The sequence below is a fragment of the Sinocyclocheilus rhinocerous genome, unplaced genomic scaffold (assembly GCF_001515625.1).
Source record: "Sinocyclocheilus rhinocerous isolate Xijiao unplaced genomic scaffold, SAMN03320098_v1.1 scaffold111, whole genome shotgun sequence".
Lineage (NCBI taxonomy): Eukaryota > Metazoa > Chordata > Actinopteri > Cypriniformes > Cyprinidae > Sinocyclocheilus > Sinocyclocheilus rhinocerous.
In genome coordinates this window covers 1,997,317-2,003,675 of record NW_015642811.1, presented here as the reverse complement: position 1 = coordinate 2,003,675, position 6,359 = coordinate 1,997,317, and the positions used below count along the sequence as shown (strand labels likewise).

Here is a 6,359-nt window from a genome sequence, read left to right as displayed (position 1 = left end):
ATATATATATATATACAGTATGTGTGTGTGTGTGTGTGTGTGTGTACAGTACTGTATGTAGATGTATACATATACGGGCAAACAAGCCTTTTTGCTTACCTCACTTGTTTACTTATAATTTGAACAAAAACATTAATTTTGGAAAAAAAACAACAACATTAAGCCTGAGTTAATTAACATTTAATAAAGAATCTACCGCAAGCCTATTATCTCATTCAAGGCTTAACCACCAGGAAATGGGTCGTTAGATTCCTTTTTTCTTTACATGCACTCGCACACACTTGTGTGTTTCAGATGAACATATTTCACTTAATTTACCTCGGCAAGCTTTCTAACACAAATGCTTCAGTTTTTATTAGGGGACCTTTTACTGATTGTAGTCCAATTAGTTTGTCTCTCAATGCACCACAAAGTGAAAAGCAATTTTTTTTCAGCTGAGCTAAAACAAAATCATTCCTATTTACATAAAACAGGGACTGCTACACTGTAAATAAATACACAATGGAGGTGTAATATTCTGCTTGCTTCAACTAAACACGTACCTTGCATTGCACTGTAAATGGAGTTAGACTCTACTTAAAGCCAACCACAGTGTTACTCTCAAGTTACTAATGCAGTTTAAAGACGAAAAAGGTTCTGCAGACAACTCCATTAATGCTCTGCAAACTCTCAGCTGACTGCAGGTGTAGGCTTTCTCTAACAACACTATAACACAACAGCGCTCAGAAATAGTAAAAAGCAATAATAACTGCTAAGTGTTTTTCAGTTTGAAACTAGTCAAATGGAGGAGTGAATCGTGCCAAAAATCAGCCAAATGTGTTTAATCGTTTATTTTTTTAATTTCTCCAGGCAGACGAGGGGGCGAGTGTTTTCTTACTCATCTATAGCTCGATAATGGAAACACAAAGGTGGCTAAGCTTTGATGGGATAACGAGCGGGAATTTGTATGAGTGCTAGGAACAAAAGATGGAAAAAGATGAAAGTGGCAGAGAAGCTGAGAAGAAGAAGAAAAAAAAACAGACCAACAAAAACACACACTCATTCCTAATTGGTGAATGATAGTTACACAAAGCATAGAGGGAAGCATAGAGGGAACTCTAGTCCGCAAGAGGAGGCTGAGTCATGTTGACAGAAAACCGAATCTGAGCCAGTAGCCCCTCACTACAGAACAAAGATCCAGGGGGTGGGGCTGGATCCACATCTAGGGGGTGCAGATGGTAGGTTTAGGGGTGGAGATGGGGAGGTTTAGGGGAGGAGATGGGTGGGTTTAGGGATCAGGGGGTAGAGACAGGTAGGTTTAGGTATATGTAAGGTGGGAGTAGTTGGATCTGGATCCAACCTCGACCCCTGGATCTTGTGTTCTGCAGTGAGGACCATCTCATCTGAGCAAACACCTAGAGACACAAAACAATCTCACAGGCACATGTATTTATGTATGTATGTATTTATATATCTATTTATTTATTTATAGCCTACTATTTGTGTTACTCTTCTTTAAATCTGTGCGATTTTTCAGTGATATTTCTTTTTGCAAGTTATATCGTTACCTCTAGGTGGCGACGAGTTTGTCTTTATGAACGAGTCATTTGAGTCATTCACCTAATGGATCCTTCAAAAATGTTGATTCATTCAGTAACGCCACTGCAAAAATGGTGCTCGGAGACACGCAAAGAGTAAAGGCGGAACAAAAATAGACTATATCGAGTGTAAAAAGTAGGTTATTCAATATTAACCTATTGTTTCTTAAATATTTGTTGTATAAAAGCAGTCATGCTGTTGGTCTGAATATGAGCAGGGCTGTGTTCACATGGCTGCGACACGATTTGTGGATGATTCATGGAACAGCGCTTATGTAATTTATATAATAATTTAATATATAATAATAACAAGACTTATTTTTTTATTATTATTAATAATATTATTAGTAGTAGTAGTGAGAATTATTGAGAACACACAGGAACTCATCACGAAATGCTTTTTCCTCTTCTTATTTCTTTTTCATTCTACATCTTCCACTTCTTTTTCTTTTCCCTTTTCCTTCCTCCCTTCTATTCTTTTGTAAGGTAGCTAAACACATTTGCTCCTTCGATAATGTCCGCTCCTGTGAGGATCCTCATTAGGTCTGTGCTCTAATTAATCCTCCTTGATTTCCATGTGGCTTGCTCTCTCTTTTGCACTCTCTCTACCAGCTCTGCAAATCCTCACATGGTGGATTACTCTTGCTCGTGGGTGGGAAAAAGAAAAAAAAAAAGAAAAGAATGTTCACAAGTCATTTACAAGAATGCACATTTCGGTTCTAACGCCCACCTCAGGAATTGTAACAAAGGAAAGACCTTTCATTATCTGTTCGTATAACAAAAAAAGGCAAGAGAAAGATGCCAGCTATGACCTCTGTGACTGTCACATGGTTGATCCAGAGAAGAAACAAGTATATTTAGGTTGGGTGGATATGAGTAGACGGGGGTGAGCAGGCTATACTCTCCTGAGCATAGTAGGCTTATGGGTCTCTTCTATGACTTATCCTCTAGTGGTGGGCAGTCTTTCTGTACCGAATCAATCTCAGGCATTCCCTGTCTGCCTCAAAAAGCCCTCTAAAGGCCTTAAAGCCACTGAGAGCCCTGCACTGATGACCTGCTCACAGCTTCCAGAGTCAACCATCAACTCTGCTACAGAAATAGACTCTCACTTCCTGTGGCCCAACATGATCTCATAAGAATTCATAGATATTTGTGGTGTGGTGTGGTTGCAATACACATAAATCACATAAATATAAAATGTCTTATAGACAATTAAGGCTAAATAATTTAATGCATTACTGCTTCTGAAAAGTAATCATTGCATATATGAACAGCTTTAGAGATGTACAGATTTTGTATTAATTATTTTAGGTTTGTAGAATACTGTAGAAAATGTATGTATTTAAAAATAAATAGGTTTATAGTAGCATTTTGTGACTACAGTTAATGTCACTGTACATTTTTCAGCTTTTTTATATTGTTGTTAGGTTCAGGTAGGGGTGAGGTTATTAATCAAATATAACTGAATATGTTTCCAAAATTATCTTATGCTCACCAATGCTGCATTTATTTGATCGGTACTATAAAACCATGAATATTTTTAAATATTATTTCAATGTCAAATGTCATTTATTCCTGTGATGGCAAAGCTGAATTTTCAGCAGTCGTTACTCCAGTTTTCAGTGTCACATGATCCTTCAGAAATGATTCTAATATGCCAATTTTGTGCTTAGTATTTCTTGTTATCATCAATATTGAATCATCAAAGTAGTTGTGATGCTTAATATACTTTTTTTTCAGGATTCTTTTAAAATGTTTTCATTTTCATTTTTGAATTCAATGCATCTTTGCCAAATAAAATTATGAATTTCTTTAAAATAAATAATTAAAAAATTACCCCAGACTATTGAATGGTAGTGTACATGTAAACATTACCTACACATTCTCGTAAGATCAGGCTGAATACCCACAATCCTCTCTGCTGTCTCATTAAACCAACCTTCAGACATTTCTTCCTCTCATCATCCAAAGACTCTACGGGAAAAAATGAGGGCTTGAATTTTTTGAATTCTTTGTTCATCCTAATAAGATGGTGTTGAACGGATGCTGACTTTGTGGCTTCATCTCCATCTTTCATTTCCAGTCTTATAATAATGTGACCGGTTGCAAAGGAAGTCGATCACTCTTAACAGTAGAATATGTAAATCCCAGCACTGGAGGAAACCATCAATCCTCCATATTGAGTGGGAATGCTGGCATGCAATTGAATGTCTCTCTCATTGCAATGTACTTTAATCTTCATAATCCTGAGGTTTGAGGAATACTCTAATCCATAAGCAAGCGTTGCACATATATTCATTTTCAGCCCTCCGTTGGAAAATGGCACTCAATTGGAAGTAAGCAGTACCCATGATGGTGGTTTTTGATCGATAACCTCCGCATCTAGCCACTGATTGAAATAGATATTTGCCGTGGAGTTGTTTCTCTCCATAATTATCTCATTTCATATTCTTGCCTCAAACAGTTCCTCGCCCCCTGATGCATAAGGCAAGCTGTGCACAGAGCCCACCCAGCATAATCGCGCAAGATTGACGGTGGCGAAGGGAATGCTAGCTAGTTAGCTCTTGACATGGGAGATAACCTTATGGAAAACATTACACCTTATCTGTATTTCTCAGGAGAATTTCACCTGCTGTCTTTATAAGGCCAATTTGTGGTAAATAGGCTTTACCTCGGGGGCTTCCAAACTGAAAAACATCTCTGCACCATATGACCCACCATAAAACCTGCCTGAATATCCAGATAATCAGCTCCATCATCTTTTAAACTTTTAAAACGGCTCATTACAGGGCCAATTAAATTAAACATCTTATTCTAGGAAGCATTAGGCCACAAAGTCAAAATATGCTCTTGGGCCAGGTGCCATGGTTCTTTTATGTAGACAAGATAAATGCTGAATAAAAGTGTCTGTTGTGGTTTAGATCGCTTATTAACCCAACCCAGCCTAAGGCTGAAGCTGCATTTCTTACAGATGGCATAACAGTATAGTTCAGTTGCTGAGCCGGAAGATACAACGGTTTAATGAGACAGCAGGAGAAGAATGTAGTTTGCCCAGGAAAAGCATTAGGCAGTAGAGTCGGTGTGGGTTTGAGGCGGTACATATGGTCAAATGTCTCCCGATTGTCCAGGAGCTTCTCAAGTCAGCGTATGCCACAATATGTTCATCCATGTCAGTATAACCGGGCATCAGATGGATTTTAGATGAAGCACATTTATCTGCTTGTTATTTTCAAGCACAGTAAGATAAATAGCTTCTGTCGTTTATCTCATTTGCAGATCCTGCTGTGAATTCTGCTGTTGCAGCGGTCTTCTTCGAGCAAAAATTCATCCCACAGATTGGCATCTGTATTCAGAAGGCCTGACAGGTAAGATACATTTGAATTGTACTGAGGTTCTGTGGATAAGTGAAACTCAGGACTCAACAATAAAGATGGCCTGGTGGCAAGGAGTTTTTCAGACCACTTGACAACTTTAACTTGCCCTTTTTAGGCAATTGATCTGGATCTTGTTCATTTTTATACCTTGCAAGCTCACATATTTCATTTTCTGTGATGTGTTCTTACCAATATAATGGTATCAAACTGTCTGTATTTAGAAGAAGAAAAAAAAAGAAAAAAAAAAAAATATATATATATATGAATAACATTGTTATTATAATGAATAACATATTTATACAACAGTTCTTTCTGGTCCTCGAATCTGATTGACTGATAAGAGTGTGACATTAGAGTCCAACAGAACTCCAACAGCCGTTTCACCGTTTGTATCACTCCGCTTGCCGAAGTTGCCTTATTTCTCATAGCGAGTGTCATGGCGGATGCCCAAATCCACTACAATTTTAAAAATAATACTGTTTTGTGTCACGGAATGTAGTTTTAAGAGTTTTTTTAGGCGAGAAAGTACTTGTTTGGACTTCAAATATTCGGTTTGTTAATAAAGATAACGTCTGTTTGAAAATTTCGGCCTACAGCCAAATCACACTCGTGCCGATATACAGCCATATCTCATGTCTCATGTGATATTTCTCATATTTAAGCAAAAAAATAAAAAATAAAATAACTAAATACATTTAATGTAATATACACCATAAAAAAATCAAAAGTTGAGAAAACTTAAGTTTAAGGCAGCCAGCTTCAGGAGAGTTTTGAGTTGTCTTTGAACAACTTGTTTTCAGTTTATACAACAAAAAGTTGAGAAAACTCAAAAATCTCCTGAAGCTGGTTGCATTAAACTTTTAAGTTTTCTCAACTTTTGATTTTTTTTACAATGTACAGAATTTATATATAATTTATTAGTCTCCCTTTCTCTCTCTATAAGCTAATAAATATTGTCTTTATTGTACATTAAATGTAAATGGTTTTATAGAAAAAGAGAGAAATTGAAAAAAAGAACTTGGCAGCAGCTATATATATATATATACTGTATATTAGGGCTGTCATCGTTAACGCATGCGATTAATTTTACAATCCTTAACGCGTTAAAATAATTTACCAGTCTCGCTAGTAAAGTTCTGATGGATGAAGACTGCAATCAAGGAAAAGACTATTGCGGTGGCATACAGGAGTCGTACAGTACAGTAAGCACGCGTGAGTCTGTAATGCGTGTATGAGTGCTCTTGACGCACTGATCACACATTGGATTTATGCACAGGCACAGACATTTCCGTACGTTCACGTTGTTTCCACACACATTCATGATAATGTTTTGATTTGTCATGTTTATGTTGCTGTGTTTAGTTATACAGAATGGATCCGTGTACTGTAGTAGATATATGCAGTCAGC

General features: G+C 37.0%; 1 protein-coding gene across 1 annotated transcript in view; it reads left to right on the top strand.

The window, feature by feature from the left end:
- Nucleotides 1-4,880: 4,880 nt before the first annotated feature.
- Nucleotides 4,881-6,359, top strand: part of LOC107756507 (leucine-rich repeat and immunoglobulin-like domain-containing nogo receptor-interacting protein 2) — a 169,566-nt gene continuing 168,087 nt past the window's right edge. Inside the window, exon 1 of the mRNA XM_016573668.1 lies at nucleotides 4,881-4,942. The gene's annotated coding sequence lies outside the window, so the exon portion shown is untranslated. The remainder of the gene's footprint in view (nucleotides 4,943-6,359) is intronic.